The sequence below is a fragment of the Hylobates moloch genome, unplaced genomic scaffold, assembly GCF_009828535.3.
Source record: "Hylobates moloch isolate HMO894 unplaced genomic scaffold, HMol_V3 SCAFFOLD_19, whole genome shotgun sequence".
NCBI classification, from domain to species: domain Eukaryota; kingdom Metazoa; phylum Chordata; class Mammalia; order Primates; family Hylobatidae; genus Hylobates; species Hylobates moloch.
In genome coordinates, this window is record NW_026652294.1 from 4,228,667 (window position 1) to 4,244,289 (window position 15,623).

Consider the following 15,623-nt stretch of genomic DNA (forward strand, 5'->3'; position numbering starts at 1 on the left):
CTCCCGGGTTCACGCCATTCTCCTGCCTCAGCCTCTCCGAGTAGCTGGGACTACAGGCGCCCGCCACCACGCCCGGCTAATTTTTTGTATTTTTAGTAGAGACGGGGTTTCACTGTGGTCTCGATCTCCTGACCTCGTGATCCGCCCGCCTCGGCCTCCCAAAGTGCTGGGATTACAAGCGTGAGCCACCGCGCCCGGCCAAGGTCTACTTCTTGTGCAGAGTGAACAGATGAAAGCATCAATGGCAGGAGGTAAAATGAAAGATTTCTGTGGACAGAAACATCCTGGAGTTCTCGGCACCTGCATGTAGCCTCCCCACTGCTGGCTGACATGGCATTTTTTCTTTTAAAGAGGGTGGGTCTTGCTCTGTTGCCGAGGAGGAGTGCAGTGGTGCGATCATAGCTCACTGCAGCCTTGAACTACTGGGTTCAAGTGATCCTTTTGCCTCAGCCTCTCCAGTAGCTGGGACCACAGGCATGCATCACTATGCCTGGCTAATTTTTTTAAAATTATTTTTTGTAGAGGTAAATACAACCTGTGTTGTCCAGGCTGGCTTTGAACACCTACTTTCAAGAGATCCTCTTACCTTGGCCTGTCAAAGCGCAGGGATTACAGGTGTGAGCCACTGCACAGCACACAGCACTATTTTCCAGTTTTAACGATTCTTCTTCTCTGGTTACCAAGGTAATACAAAGTATCAAACCTCCTGGTGTACTTGTCAAGAGGGTGCTGCACCTTAGAAATTCTTCTGCACACCAGTAGTGTGCTGCTCTCTGCTGTGGCCCGGGGCTGTGTGGTCTTGGGCCTCTCCTCCATCCTCTGGAGTCAGATCTGGCGGGCACATGCTGTGCATTAAGCCTTGGGGCTGGCAGTGGAGGCCGGGCCAGGGCCCTAGGCTGGGGTCAAAGGGCTGATCCTGAAAGGGCACTGGGCCAGCAGGCTGCAGCCGCAGCAGAGAGTGGTCTTCCATGGAAGGGGCTTCCCGGGGGAACTGCATTACCTGATTCCCACCGCGTGTGCCTGCTGCTTGTGGTGGGGTGCCGTGCAGGGGATCAGGACAGTGGGGGCTCCTTCGAGGGTCCAACATGGGCTCAGTGCCAGAAATGTACCCCTGCCACCTCCAAGGAAAAGAAAGCACAAAGCAAAGACAAAGAGGGGAGGGGTGTGGTATGCAGCAGACCACGCTGTCACCCAGGTGGCCTTGCTATTTCTGATCTAAACCTCGGGCTGCGCAGCTCACGAGAGCATCTAGTGGATGCTCCCACTAGATTGTGCCAAGGCGAGGCTGGGCCAACGTCTCAGCCACAAGGAATCCTCACGGAGCAGTCACCAGAGCCCTTGTTGCCGGGACACTTCCTCCAGTGCCCAGATATGGCCAGCCTGGGTGGCTGCGGGTGTCTGTCTTGCCTTTGGAGCTCCTTTTGCCAGGGGCAACTCTGTGTTCTCTGATCTCAGGTGGTGCCTATTTTGATGACAGCACGTTTTTTTTTTGTTTGTTTTGAGACGGAGTCTCGCTCTGTCACCCAGGCTGGAGTGCAGTGGTGCAATCTTGGCTCACCGCAACCTCCACCTCCTGGGTTCAAGCAATTCTCCTGCCTCAGCCTCCCGAGCAGCTGGGACCACAGGCACAAGCCACCATGCCCGGCTAATTTTTGTATTTTTAGTAGAAGTGGGGTTTCACCATATTGGCCAGGCTGGTCTCAAACTCCTGACCTTGTGATCCACCTGCCTCGGCCTCCCAAAGTGATGGGATTACAGGTGTGAGCCACGGCGCCCTGCCAATGATAGCACGTTCTTAAAACAGGGGACCTTGTGTATACACTTAACCCTGAGTCGGTTTCGTGTCAATGTCGGACATGTGTGTTAGGCTGATCTTTTGTTGGTATAAAAGAATACCTGAGACTGGGTAATTTATAGAGAAAAGAGGTTTAATTGGCTCACAGTTCTGCAGGCTGCACAGGAAGCATGGCACTAGCATCTGCTTGGCTTCTGGGAGGTCTCAGGGGGCTTTTACTCCTGGCAGAAGGGGAAGTGGGAGCAGGCACAGCACATGGCCAGAGCAGGGGTGACAGCGTCAGTGTGGGGAGGTGCCACAGGCTTTTATACAACCACATCTCACAAGGGTAGCACCTCCCACCAGGCCCCACCTCCAACACTGGGGACTACATCTCAGCAAGCTTTTTGGCGGGATCATCCAAACTCGTCATCAGCGAGCAACAAAGGGCTGCCAGAGGGGTGTGCATGCTGTCCCACCCAGGTTAGCATAGTCACGCTCACCCTGGAGGAGGAACAGGCAGCCAATGTGACCCCACTATCACCCACCAACCAACCAGTGACTCTGGTGTCTATTTGGGGGTCTAATTCTCCTTATCTGAAAAAAAACCAATGCCTTGGGTCTGCCTTGTCCTTGCAGAACCGTCTTCGCTTCAGTCTATCCAAGGCTCTCTTCCCTTCAGAGAAAAGCCAGTCACACTGTGGCTGGCTCCCTCCCCGGGGCCTGGCTGATGGTCCCCGGAGGGGCCACAGCACTGGAGGCACATGTGCGGGCCACCTGCTCACCCTCTTTTCCGCTTTCATCGCTTGTGAGAAAACAGAAATAAGAAAGGGGCTGCGTCGTTAGCTGCCTCTCCTGCCTGCTGATTCCATTTGTGTTCTGTGCAGCCTGCATATCGCAGGCAGCAATAGCTCTCTCCTCAGAATTCACTTTGGCAGCCAAGCCCCCCTGCAGCTCCTCCTTGCCCTGTGCTCCCTTCTTTGGTAGATGCCCTTTAAACACTGTGCTCCCAGCCTTGGGGCCCCGTTTCCCAGCAACACGGAGTCCAGGGTGCTAATCCCCTGGCGCCTTCCGGCCACAGGCAGCCTTCACTGACAGTATGACTTTCTCCCGTTTGAAATCTGCATTGGCCCAGCCTTTCTTTCTTGAGACATTGCAGATTTATGGAATTTTTAAATTTTATTTATTTTTTTTGAGACAGAGTTCTCACTCTGACGCCCAGGCTGGAGTGCAGTGGCGCCATCTCGGCTCACTGCAACCTTCGCCTCCCGGGTTCAAGCGATTCTCACGCCTCAGTCTCCAAGTAGCTGGGACTACAGGCGTCCGCCACCACGCCCGGCCAAATTCATGGATTTTTGTTTCCAATCTAGCAGTGACAGTGCTTATTCTAAAACTGTGGGAGTCTGTGCTGCTCTCATTCCTGCACTTATTCTCCTTTAGGCACTTAGCGCATTTGTAATTTTAACTTTATATTAAATGGTTAAACTAATGCCTGGCCTCCCTGCTGAGTTCTCAGTGTTGGGAGGGCAGTCTCGTTTGTTTTGCTGACTGCAATACTCATCGTCTTACAAATTCATGTCTTATCAGCCATTGCCTGCCCCTCCCCCATTTGTATGACCTCTCCAGTAGCCTTAATCATCCTTCCTATACTTTTAAACTAGTTAGATGACTGTACTCAATTCCCTAGTGAGACCTTCCTGCTGCTGACCTGACGGTGATGCCCATGCTGCCAGCTCTCTGTCCTTTCTTGGTCCATTGGGGAGGCGTTAAGTCATCTGTGGTCTTGTTCTGTTTTCTCAATTGCTCAGTCTTTTGTGACATTTGCTCTCCTCTCTCAGTTCCCATCACCTTTTTTTGGCTCCTCTATGGCAGGCACATTATGCTATCTGTGGGAGGCAGACAGGTTCCCACCCTTGCTTATTCAGAGCAGGGAAAGTTCTACTGATTTCATTTCATAAAAGGATACCGGTGATAAAAGTATTTGAAAACCACTGCTTTTTGGAATGTGTAATGCAGTAGACTTTCAAAAGCAATTTAGAAAACAAATTGTCGCCCAGGCTGCAGTGCAGTGGCACAATCATGGTTCACTGGAGCCTTGACCTCCCAGGTTTAAGCGATCCTCCAGCCTCAGCCTCCTGAGTAGTTGAGACCATAGGCTCATGACACCACGCCTGGCTAATTTTTAATTTTTTTTGCAGAGCCGGGGGGGTCCCATATGTTGCCCAGGCTGGTCTCGAACTCCTGGGTTCAAGCAATCCACCTGCCTCAGCCTCCCAAAGTGCTGCAATTACAGGTGTGAACCACTGCACCCAGACATAAAGCAATTCTTGAAAAGCAACCAGGGTTGGCTTCCAAATGCTCAGCCCTGCCATGGGTCTCATCCTGTAGTCTTAGTGCCTTCCTCCTCGTGTAGTTGGTTCCATCTCAGAAAACCTACATTTCCTAGCCTGTAAAGCATAGTCAGCTCCCCCCATGGAATGGGAACAATTTAGTATTTTAAAGGAAGTATGAAGAGCACTCTCTGGGATTAAAGAGGAGGCAGGCTGAAGGAATGATGACATGGCCACTGGGTCACTGCCTAACTCTCCAAACTGGTCTCAGAACTGGCCCCTCTGCACACGGACTGCTAACTCGAGGGCCTGCACTGCTGACTGGCAGCAGATCTTCCTCCAGTGCCTTGTTCCAGGTTTGAAAGCTTTATCCTAGTGTCCTAGGGCACTGCACACCCCCGCACCCCTTCTTCACACATTCGGCTTCCCTTGTCCAGGGTCCCACCATAGAGAAGCCTCTCCTGCTTCACCCACCACTTTCATAGCTGACAACTGGCTTCTGTTACTGTCTGGTCTTACTAAACAAAAGGGGCAGTGGCTCCTTCTGGCCACAAAATTCAAGGATTCCACTCCAACTTCTACCTAATCAGGTGCTTCTCTTACCTAGTATTTTAATTTTGACATGTCTTTCCCAAGCCTGTGTCTGGAGCATGGTGGTTCTGCATCGAGCTGAAACTGCTGGGATTCCTGTGCTTGGGACACAGCCCAGCACATCACAGGTGACAGTTCCAGAGCATGGAACCAGTGTCATGTTTCCAGTCGATTCAAGGGAGAGCACGTGTAGGCCCGATGTGTGGATGTGGGACATTATTATACGAAAAACTCAGACTCTAAACTTTGGTAAGAAGTAGTTAGGAAACAAGATGGAAGGAAGAAGGAAACAAAATAATTTTTCCAGGCATTGGTGATTAAAGATGCCTTTCCTTTGAAAGTAGACAGGCTGCTGTTTTCTGTGTGTGCCCATAGTACTAGGGTGGCTCTGAGTACAGGGAGCGACAATGGCGCTGAGGGTCCTTCTGATACCCAGATAAAGACAAAACTTGCTTTCAGATGGAAAACTGCTACTGTTCACATTCTTGCTGTAACCATCAGCTTTTACACACACACACACATTTGTGGAACCCCACTGAAATATCACAGGCTGGGTGCGGTGGCTCACACCTGTAATCCCAGCACTTTGGGAGGCTGAATCATCTGAGGTCAGGAGTTTGAGACCAGCCTGGCCGACATGGTGAAACCCTGTCTCTACTAAAAATACAAAAATTAGCTGGGTGTGGTGGTGCGTGCCTGTAATCCCAGCTACTTGGGAGGCTGAGGCAGGAGAACTGCTTGACCCCAGGAGGCGGAGGTTGCGGTGAGTGGAGATCATGCCACTGCACTCCAGCCTGAGCGACAGAGCAAGACTCCGTCTCAAAAACAAATAAATAAAAATATAAAAAAAAAATCACAAAGCTACTGGACACTGGGCTTCTTGGCCTGCGTACGGCTGAAAGGTGTTTTCCTTTCTCTCGGGGACGGGCAGCTCCAGGCATTTCCTGAAAATGGGGACTGTCCTGCTGCAGACCCCACTCCTGGCCTCTGGCGCTACAAAGTACTTGGCAGGAACTCAGTGACTACTGAATGGATCTGGAGCAGATAAGAAAGCCAGTGTGAAGTCCCAAGGAAACCCACAGGATTGGCACTGGCATCTTCCATTGGGTATTTTGTGACTAAAGCTGGATGGGGTCCTTCTTCCCTCCCTCCTTGCTCCTGCCACCACCGTAATGTCACCATTGTGAGGGTGATACAGCTGGCCTCACAGTTCCCTAGGCAGCCCTAGACAACTTTCTGCTCTCCATAGACACAGTCTAGACTGGCGATGCTGAGGCGCTCTGTATCATTGCCCGGACATGGCGGGGTCTAGGACCACTGCCCACACCACATGCTCAGCCACAGCAGGTGCCCAGCCACGCAGTCTCCGCCTGCATGCCACAGCCCCTCCACCGGCCCTGTGGTTGCATCCCACATGGTCTCCCCACTGCACCTCTTCCCCTTGGTCTTCTACTTCGCTCAGCCCAGCTAACATGACATGCAGGCAGAGGGTGTCCTAGCGTCACTGCAGGCCCTTCCAGCGGTGGGCAGTCCTCCTATTACAACTTTCACGGTGGCTCTGCCTCATCGTCAGCAAGAGACCTTGTCTCCCACCTTCACCTGCAAAAGACACATCACAGGGCATGACCTCCCTCCATTCTCTCCTCTCCACCTGAAAATGATGTCATCTTCAGCTGTCCTTGGCACCAGACTCGAGAACGAGCCCTGTGTCCATCTCGGCCCCATGGGGCCCAGTGCCACCATCCCCTCCACTGTTTCTCCGCCTCACTGCTCCTTCTTCCTAGAGTCAGGGGTGCTAAGCCTGTCCCTAGGAAAACCCATCCCTGCACTACTCCTCTTTGGCCACTCCCAAACCCTGCCCCCTTGGCTTCAGGGCCGGGGGTGGGGGTTTCCACTTGCTTCCACAGCCTAGGGGTGTTTCCTGTTCCCCTCAGATGGTCCAGGCCAGCTCTGAACATGTTGGTTCTAAGTAAATACAGCGAACTGGCCAGCCTAGATGCTGGTCCGAACTGCCATCTGGAACTGCTGAGCTACCGCTGAGAGAAGCCCATCACAAAGTGGTGAAAATGGGATCAGGCTCCTCTGCTGAACAAGGAAGATGATTATTCTGATTGCCTTCTACAGAATCTGGACAACAGGGAAGACTGTCTCTCAGGGAGAAGGCCAATGGAATACTCCCACGGTGCTTCAAATACCCCATTGCAAACTCCCAGTTTAGGTGCGATCAGCTCATTTCCCTGAAGGTTTCTGACAGGAGGGTTTCTTCCTAGTAAGAGGGTTTCCTCTCAGATTAGCAGTTACATCTGTTTGCAAGCATTTTAGTGATACCTTACAACAAAATTTAATGAAATAAAGCAGCATTTAAAAAGACTTGCTATTTACTGAGTACTTGCTTTGAAGTACACTACGCTAAACAGTTGAAATGTATTTTTATAATCTTTACCATACACAAGGCAAGTAATATTGCTTCCACTTTACAGCTGACAGTCTGAAGCAGAGGGAGAAAGCAGAGACGTAGAATGACAACATAGCCAGCTGCAGTTGTAAGCAGGGGGTAGTTCTGAACCCAGCTGGATGGGTCCAAGGCCTGTGCTCTTTCCACAACACCACATCCAAAACATTTTCCAGTATCTTTGTTTTGTAAATAAGTCATTGCATAATGCCCAATATTGATAAGAACCAAATGTCCAAGAACCCCTATCTTTATGACTTCTTGCTCTGAAAAAAGGGGTTACCCAGGATGTCTGCCCGGCAGTGGGGTTGCAGTTCAGGAGGATGAGGAGATGGGCGTGGGCACCGCCTATCTCCCCCCATAGGTGAAGGTCTGAAGAACCACCTGGAGAACCCTAGGAGCACTGACATCCCCATTCAACTCGAGGAACAGCTCACAGCCCTAACACAAGTTACCACATGCAGAGAAATCTGGAAGACATCTGGGGAACATAATGAAGGACTAGACAATTTCACGCTTTCACAGATGAAACTGCAATTAAACTATACATGCACGGTGCTGTGTTATTTTGGTAATACAGGGACACAATTTAATGATTCTAAGGATTTTTTTGTAGTTTTTTTTTTTTTACAAGTCAGGTGCCATAAACATTCAAATAATCCATCTTTTAAAAAGTACGTTTACAACATCAAAAGAATTAAGATGAAATATAAACCTTTCTACTTACAATTTTTATACAGATTAACCAAATCACAAATACCACAAATAAATGTTAATGTTAAATTGTAACAATATAATGAATAAACATTCAGATTCTTAATAAAATCTTCCTTTAACATTTTTTAACTTACCATTATACTAAATAATCTATGCAGAATTTTGGGGTACAATACCAAGAAGGCACCAACAGTACAAAGCAGATACAAAGCAGTTTCAGAACTTTCTTGAGTGCTCTACACGGATAAACAGCACAAAAAAAGGCAACAAGCTTTAGGTAAACCTGGTGCAACCCTGGAGGACTTGCTCTGGATTTCCATTTGTTTCTGACCCATCATGTCAAGGTGGATGACGTAAGAGAAACCACATATTCACTGTTATAGCTTCTCATCTGCACTACAGGAGTATCATGTTTCAAACACCAGCATAACAATTTTAAAGCACAAATGCTTTAAAAATGTATAAGCAAAAGGATTGCTCAGATTTTCAAAACCATTACATTTACAAAAATATTTCCCTTAAACTTGGGATTGCTCCAAAACATTGATTTACAAATATAAAAGTATTATGGAAAGACCCAAAGCATGTGTGCGTATGTGTGTATTAACATACTGTTACCATACTATATAAAAGTTACCAATTTAAAAACCATATTAACATATAAGCAAATAAAGAGAAAACAGTCTCCTCTGAATGGCTGAAATATTACGTGGCATGCGGTGTGGGTAGTTTACCTTTGTGATTCCTTAGAGAAAACCACTGGTGAGCCACATGTAGCTTCTCAAAGCTACCGGTTACCTCTACACCCACTGCCTGTGCCCAAGAGCAGAAGGAATGAGTGTGCACACACCAGGCACTGTGCACTGCACACAGAATACAGTATTCTTCTACCCAGATGCCACAACGTCTGCCTATCTCTGCTAGCTTCGAGGACCTGTGTCAGGACAGAGTCCTCAGGATTAGTTCTTTTAAATCCATCCCACTGGCTTGTTCAGTATTTCTTTTATACTAAATGAAAGGACTGGAATGTTTCAACAGGAATTTTTTGCTTACATTTTAGACACCAAAAAAGCTATTAGTCTGAAAGCTTATTTGAACATACTCATAGTGAAGGTGCTGTTCAGTGTCACTAATATGAATTAAGATGACCTAATCTGTACATTTTTACAAATGTAAGAAGAGCCAAAATGATGCATCTACTACACGATAGCTAGCGCTTTTCATAGGTACCTTGGTTAGGACCATTCTCTGCCCTGTTACATTATGTTTGGCATGATTAATAAGAAGCACACAACTTACGGCTACAATGATTCTAGAATGAAGTTAGTGGTTTCATGCCAATCTGATTCCACAGTACCAGGAAGGGGAATGGGAAGGAGCTCACAGTCTCCAGATGTTAGTAGCCAAGGCTATGGTTTTCTATTTAGAAGACGATTGCAAATTAACCTCATAATAGTAACTTTCCACTTAAAAAGAAACAAGAGTAATAAAACTGTCAATTTTTTAAAAATGAAAACTGACTTATCAGTGTTATCAGGTAACAGTCAAATTTCTGTGTCCTGTCAATGCTGTGTGGACCTTCTGATGGCAGCTCTGAGCACGCAAGTGAAAAGTGCGTATTTCAGGGCAAGAATAGAGATGTGGTTCTGTTTTCCGAGGATGAGCCAGCTATCCTTCCTCAGCCACAGGACTGGTGAGCGTGAGCACCCTGGGCTGGGTGGTGAGGACTACGTACTGCGGGGCGGCCCTTCCCAACTCTTGGCTGTGCCCAGCAGCAGCAGCTCTGGGGCACACGGGCAGGCCCTCTTTAGAGAGAACCAGGGAATCCAACCTGAGATGTTGGGGCTTCTTTGTTAGGGTTTGACAGAATATTTAAGACCTAAGATTGTGAATAAAGGAACATGACAGAATCGATTCTCTGCCGAGCAGAGGTAAAAAGGACCTTACAGAAGTACCTTTCTAACTCATTGTATGTAAATCCAAGTGCTGGGCCAGTGCCTGGGTGGCAGAGTGAGGCCTGTGAGCATTTCTGTGTTCAGCACAACCTGAACCTGACTGTCCATTCAGACACGCTGATCCAGAGGAAAGCAACACTGAATCTTAACATGAATGTGAAGATAGAAGATGTACATTTATTTTCATGAATTACAAATGCATTTCTGTTCATATTAGCAGGCAGTCTTTATATAACCCATTCTCCATTGCTGTCAAAAATCAAACAAGAAAAAAGGACAGCTGAGAAATGAAAAGCTAAAAATAGAATTAAGAATTATTTTTCCTAAATGATCTGCTGGATAGCATTTTCCGTGGAACACAACTCAGAGGTAACAATAGAGTTTTCATTTCAATCGTAGGCATGTGGCACTTGGACAGTCATCTCTGCACAGAAAGCTGTTAACAGTCATGCGAGGGTACAGTAATTATTGAACAAGGCAAATTTCTCACCACAGAGAGCAGTGGGGAAGTCAAGAGGAGGCACCGCACTGGGACAAAACACCGAGTCAACTCTACAGTACACAGTGGCAGGAACAAATACTTAAAGAGATCAGTAAAATATGGATAGAGCTCCAAACACGAGTTAGTGCTAGCTTTTTCTGATGGTCTGACTCAGCAGTATCAGAAATATTTGAGTACTTGAGGACAGAACAGTGCTTCATGTCATAAGCTCGTGGAGGCTTTATTACAAATTGTTATATTGTAGGTTGAAAAATGAACTTGAGATGCTGACATGCTATAGAAGGAAAAAGAATTGTATACTTTCTCATTTAAAGACGCAGTGTTCCTGTCTGCTAAATCCTCAGGCATGGAACATGGTTACTGAAACACGCACATTTGAAGTAGCTCAAGGGCGTATGTGCACCAGCATGTGGAGTTCCACCCTGGGACATCCCCAGAAATCGCCCACAGCTCAGCACTGCAACCTTTGGACTTCTCTCACCAAATGTCGAGTGAAGCTGCCACTTTACATCTTTTTTTGTAAGTCTTACAAACATTAAGTACTGCACATAATGCTTCTTGGCAAGTGTTACACCTCTATATGGTACAAGTGACCACAGTAAGTCTACACAGTGACACTGCTGGGTGCAGTACTTCCTTTTTATTTAGAAAAATGACTGCATTTTCTAAAAGCTGGGCCAATAGCACATACCTTATATATGTTAGTGACTACCATGATATGAGAAAAGACGTTGACAAGTGCTCCCCAAGGATTCCCGAGATGGGAGCACCTGCTGAAAGCTGCGACATCAGCCAAGGTATTTCCACAAGCTCCTGCTCTAGGGAAACAGTTATGGTCAAAAGGTGAAGTGCAAATAAGGGGCTGTCACTGACTTAAAGTGCCCTAGGTAGTAGCCTTCCCTATCATAAAGTGAGATGCCAGTGACTAGAGCCAACTGGGGAAGAATCTCTCTCTGGTGTGGCTGCATGGTCAGCAGGGCATCATGTAGAAAAGGATTCAGGAGAGGGAGGAACCACTGCATCTTTCAAACCAGAAAGCGATTAGTGACTAAAGCAACAGTAAGCGGTAGGTGCACTGAAGTACATACTGCCGCAGGTCACCAATGGGTGACACACACAGGGCTGCCAGGAGGAATTCTCTGGACTGAAGAAATTCTTTGAAAGCATAAAAGCCACAACTACCAGAAACCGCCCCTCCAAACGGCTCAAAGGAGTCAAAGTGGATAAGCCAAGACGGGCTGGAGACAGGACCAGGGGTCAAGAACTGGGAAGAAGAATACCGATGTCTGAGCACGTCCAGTCCTCTGAGCCCTTGTCCTATAGAAACACAAACAGACCACTGAGTTAAGAGTGAGCCATGTAAAAACAGCATCGTCATCAGCATCACAAAACACAAAAGTGACAAGAATGAACCACATTAAAACAGCAGCAGCAGCAGTAGCATTATGAAAATAGAAAAGGGAAAAAAGACTCCTGCAAAATGGCCATTTCTTTGGACACACTTGGGCAAGGATAACACATGGCAGTTCTGAAGGGGCCAGGGTCAGCCCTCACTCCATAGACACCTCCTCTCAGACAGTTCTGAGGTGGTTTCCACAACACTCATAGGAAAGATGCCAGCCCCCAGCCTACGCCGACTGCAGTGTTCCCAAGATGCCCTTTATTTACCGTAAGATATCCAACACTAGTGCTTGCTTCGGCAGCACATATACTAAGATATCCAACACTACTCCATGGTCAAAATTAGAGTTTAAGGGCCTTTGTAAAATAATACATCTTTTTATGCAAAAGGATCTTCTGCCACCTCCTATTCTTAGCAAGTCTCTCTAAATGACCAGCTAGGACAGAGTTAACTGTACAGGCAGGGGACAGTGCATTGCTAATAATGCTCACATCTTCTTTGATTGAGGGCAAAACAGTCCTGGTGGGAAGTGTGAGTGAGGATAATGGGCTGGGGTTTTGGAAAGGCAAGGAGCTGTGACTGGTTCCCACGGGCAGGAGAGGTGCTGATCATGCAGGTCAGAGGTGATCTGACAGGTTCCCACGAGGCCTCTGAACCAGCGCCCTGAAAGGAAGCATTTCCCTCACTCTATGCCCAGCCGGGGCCCACCTGGAGCATCACACCAGGAAGGCATGAGCAGCATGCTTTCCCTGTTTTTCCAATGTCTCTACTTTTACTTGGAGAAATTCTATTCCAAACCAAATCTACTCCAACTGTTTACAGGCTAGTGGTTCTCAGATGCTAGCCTGGAAAGCCCCTGGAGGGCTTGCTAGAACATATTGCTAGGGGTGGGCACAGAGCAGCCACACCTGCAGAGCCACTGCCTCCCGGCCTCCACTGTAAGTAATGAGTGAACTTCACTCCCAGCTATCGATCACTTTGTCCCATCCCTTTTTTTTTTTTTTTTTGGAGACAGAGTCTCACTCTGTTGCCCAGGCTGGAGTGCAGTGGTGCAATCTCAGCTCACTGCAACCTCCGCCTCCCAGGTTCAAGCAGTTCTCCTGCTGCAGCCTCCCGAGTAGCTGGGACTACAGGCACCCGCTACTACATCCAGCTAATTTTTGTATTTTTAGTAGAGGCAGGGTTTCATCATATGGGCCAGGCTGGTTTCAAACTCCTGACCTCAAATGATCCACTCACCTAGGCCTCCCAAAGTGCTGGGATTACAGGCATGAGACACTGTACCCAGCCTGTCCTATCCTTAAAAGTGAAAACTGCCACTCAAATCATGTTCTGCATTCTGTGGTTCAGACGAAGAAGCCTGGTGGAGGAGGCCAGTGGGGCAACCAAGTGTCTCAAAATGCAAACAAAACACTCTTCCCCTTTGGAGATTCTCATTGGTGTGAAATGTTTTCCAGCATGAAAATCTAGCAGAGTATCACTTGCTATTTCACAGAGCACTTTCAGAGCTGTGGTTTTTATCTGCCACTCAGGAGTTGGGGCAAGAAGAATGGGCTAACTATAGCCAAACTGTGGACTTGGAGATGGGCTAAGAGGGAGAAGTGGTCTCTTTTACGTAGAGGTGAACTGCAGCCAAACCTATGGGTTGGCAGGAAGTTAAAGCTGCCCTAAAATGCTTTCATCTTCAATAAACCAAAGGGAAATGCGGTTCATGCCCCTAGTGATCAATCCACCTGAGAAAATTCACAATCAGGCAGATGAAGAAGGAAGTTAAGCACTGATCTCTACCTTCACCCGCCTCACAGGGACTGAGGACATGAGCTGGGTAGGAATGAGGCTTGTCACAGGTAGTAGGCATGTTCAGCTTTTAAACTTGCCAATGGAAACATTTCTAAAACTGACCCCCTTAAGCAAAATACAATGAATATAATTTGACCCTTAAGACCTTTCGGCGACCACTACAAGTATCACTTGATTGCTTCCTTTACCAAAGGGGCCCCACAGCTGTGCTCTGTGGTCCTGGGGTGTATGTTTCTAGGCCTTTCCTGATGCAGCCAAACGGTCAACTGTGCCCTCCCAGTGTTCCCATGTTTTATTACACCTTTACCTCCTGAGCTCTCCAATTTAGAGCTCCTGATCTCCGGTGTGTGGGCTGGGAACTCAGAGACAATGCTCCTTAGTATTGTGAATGAGTCCTGAGACCTTTCCCAGGGAACAAGGCTAATCACAGGCAGCGCGCAGCCTGCCACTGTTTCATGCTGGCAAACATTTCAAGAAAATGGCATTCTAGGTCCAAAATACCTGGATTCTCTGCCTAGTTTTGCCACTTGATGTACAATTTTGAGCAAAGTGCTCAAAGGCTCCTGTCTTCAGTTTCCTCAATTACAAACATGGATGCATGCTGACTTCCCAAAATTCTGTTGTGATCACCAAAATGAAATGTTTATGAAAGAACCTATCCCATAGTTTAATCAGCCAACCCAGCCCCAGCTTCCCCTGGATTCATGTGATATTCTAGATGATTAAATTGTAAGTCAGTCTAGATGCTGGCAACTTCCTTTGCAATTAATGGATAAAATGAGATGGGTTGATGGGTGGATAGAGGAACAGATGGACAGATCTAAGAGAAAAGAAGTAAGATGTTAATGTTAACTGCATAATCTAGGTGGTGGGAATATGGGTGTCTACATTCCTTCAACTTTGCAGAATAGTTGAAAACTGTCACTAAAAGAATGTTGGGGAAAAAAATCATGCTATAAGCACATATAGGGAGCATCTGTGTGTCTTCTGTGTCTGGAGCAAATGAACAACACACAGAGGTGACTGTCCTTGCCACGCCGGGACTCTCAGAGTGGTGGTGGACCTGACAGGGATACTGGTCCCCTGCCTTGCAAGGCTGGCTTCAGGAGGCGTTCTGCCAGTAACTGCGTCCTGTGGCCCCAGGAGCAACCCTGCCTCTGTCTTGCCATCCTTGTGCCTGTGGTGCTGCCTGTCTCTCCAGTGGTCTGGCCAGTTGTCCCCCAAGTCCCTGCTCTCAGAGGTCCTCCTGCATCCTTACTGCTGCCAGAGTCACCTGAGCCACTGGTTCAGGTCAGGCAGCTATCTGTGAGGGAGAGCTGGCCTCCTGCGGAAGCAAGGGCCACAGCCTGGGCTGGCCTCTTTCTCTGCAGCCCCCCTCTTGCCCAGCTGTCTGGCATGTCCACCTTCCAGGTTCCACACAGCTGTGCCCCTTCCCAACCAGCAAAGAACCCAACTGTCAGGTTTCAGCTGCAGCACAATTGTCTCCAGTCGGCCACACTCTGCAAGGCTTTAATGTCTGCCTTACTCTCTGGGGCCCACCATGCCTATGTCCACCTCTGGGACTCTGTACACTCCTTGTTGTTTACATTTCCTGCTAAGAGGCGCTGGAAAGCAAAGCCTGGGTTTTATTCATCTTTGCTCCCTTCCTAACTGGCAAAACGAAGTGCTCAATGCTGATTAAATGATGAAAAACAAATTATCACGTCAACCCCAGAAGCTCTTTTATACTAAAAATGTGCACAGCTGTGTGTGTGTGTCTTTCTCCCCTACTACGTGGTCCCCTCTGAGGCTGTGTTTAGGTCCTGCTTGCTCCGCTTGCTCTTGGTGTCTAACTCAGACTAAGCAGGCAGCACTGCTGCCTGACCTGAAGCGACAGAAAAGATGAGATGCTCACAGGCCACCACCTGGCTGAGGGAAAATGACTGTGAAAGGAATTGTGAAGGAAGAAAAGCAACATTAGTTGCTCAGCTCAATCTTCTAGGTTCTGTAAAGGGCAAGAGAGTGAACCTCTCAGGCCTCACAGGGCATCCAGGTCTGTTATGACTACCCCACTCCGCTGCTGTAGAGGAAAGGCAGCAAAGGTAACCTGCGAGCAAATGC

At 47.9% G+C, this 15,623-nt stretch overlaps 1 protein-coding gene across 3 annotated transcripts in view; it reads right to left on the reverse strand.

Annotated features, from left to right (window-relative positions):
• Nucleotides 1-5,992: 5,992 nt before the first annotated feature.
• The window catches only part of MAPK1 (mitogen-activated protein kinase 1), a 235,831-nt gene continuing 226,200 nt past the window's right edge, over nucleotides 5,993-15,623 (reverse strand). Inside the window, exon 9 of one of the 3 annotated variants that reach the window (XM_058431819.1) lies at nucleotides 5,993-6,294. The gene's annotated coding sequence lies outside the window, so the exon portion shown is untranslated. Of the gene's footprint in view, nucleotides 6,295-9,976; nucleotides 11,639-11,663; nucleotides 12,387-15,623 lie in introns of those variants that run through there. The other 2 variants (XM_032139411.2, XM_058431818.1) reach the window with 2 other exon arrangements.